Below are 1,731 nucleotides of genomic sequence, written 5' to 3' on the forward strand. Positions count from 1 at the left end.
TTAGACTCCCTCCTAATAGTTCTATATAATTTTAGATGTGTTTGACGGAAATATCTTCACACATGGGTACACCGTAAGTAGGATTTTATACTACTGACAAAATATTATGCAAATGCTACGGGTATGATTATCTGTAATTATTTTACTTGACTACCAAATCACGTATACTTTCGGGAATATCAACTGAGGAATATTTGACTAATACCTGCAGTTACATCATAAGTGTAATGGAGGTGGTCACACGCGAGCTTTGTGTGGAGTAGATACCTGAAGATGAGACAATATTGTCTCTTGTACGAGGCGAACATTATAAGAAACTAAAAAATACAGCCACAGGAAAAATGAATTTCATTGGAATTAATGAAAGACTTACAACGGGCCAAAAGTCGAGTAGTTCATTCCATTAGGAGTAGAAATGAAAAGTGTGCGGGGTTTCCCAGGAGGAATGGTTAATATTCAAGGATATCACAGGAACGATCATTCAGAACAAAAAACTCTAGTAAACACCGGATGTAAAGTGCAGAGCTATGAGCATTTGTTCATTTCCGCTACTGTGCAAGTCATCTCGTCTACTGAACAAGTGCTCATCTATCTTAAGGTATGCAAGTTTACTTTACTAGAACTTTTTGCTTTGAATTATCGCTTTTCTCATACCTTTTCGTTGTTCCTGGGACACCCTGCGCAAGATATGCTAAATTTATTAATACACACACACACACACACACACACACACACACACACACACACACACACACACACACATCCATACATACAAACAATTGTTTGATTTTTGACTGCGTCAGCGAACTACATGGGCCCAGAAATCTGTTAATATAAACCCAGTCCCCCAGCTCTGAGCAAGATTTTCAGGATGGTGCCTTTGGTTTTCAAGAGAATGCCAGAACAGTAAATTCTCTCCCGGTTATTTGGGAATCATTGCCCCCAACTTTCACTCTGCTGGGATATTTGCCTGGGAAAAGCGAAGTTATACAGCAACTCGCCTTGTTCTAATAAGTAGGGAATAAAATTTACATGAAAACTGAAACTTTCTAGCAGATTTAAACTGTGTCGGACTAAGACGAACCTGGGATCTTTACCTTTTGAAGGGCAGAGCTCTACTGATCGAGCACTCCAGCTCTGCACACGATCCGCCCTCGCAGCTTTACTTCTTCCAGTACCTCTTTCTCTTAGTAATTTTTGGTGAGATATTTAAGATTATAGCAGAAAAAGATCACAATAATTATTTATTTATTGATTCTTGTATTCAAACCACTTCGTGAACCGGCTCCACAAGTCATCAAGGTGCGTCTGACCTGTAGATGGTCGCCTAGCCAGAAACCGTTTACTATAATGTTAAATAAATAATTACTGTGACCTGCGCTGCCTTTTTCTGTTGTACTCTATCTTCTAACTTCGAAACATCACTGGTCTTAATCCACCAGGAAGTGCAAGGCACAAGATCTCGACGAGTCTCCCACCACGTTTTACATGGAGTCAGCTACGGAATTGGACCCTTTCCTATCTCGTATTTGTCGAGAATCTTCCGTGCGGCGAGTAATTCCACGTGACTCCCAAAGGGCGCTCTATTATCTAAGAACAGTCTGGCCTTGTGTTATAGTGGTGATGTGTGTGCCTGGAAACCAAAATGTCGCGGTACCGAATGCCGGTCGGACCACAGAAAATTTCAGTCTGCCTTTAATGTAGCCTCCAACTCTCAATGACGTGAAGATT

The sequence above is a fragment of the Schistocerca serialis genome, chromosome 2 (genome assembly GCF_023864345.2).
Source record: "Schistocerca serialis cubense isolate TAMUIC-IGC-003099 chromosome 2, iqSchSeri2.2, whole genome shotgun sequence".
NCBI lineage: Eukaryota > Metazoa > Arthropoda > Insecta > Orthoptera > Acrididae > Schistocerca > Schistocerca serialis.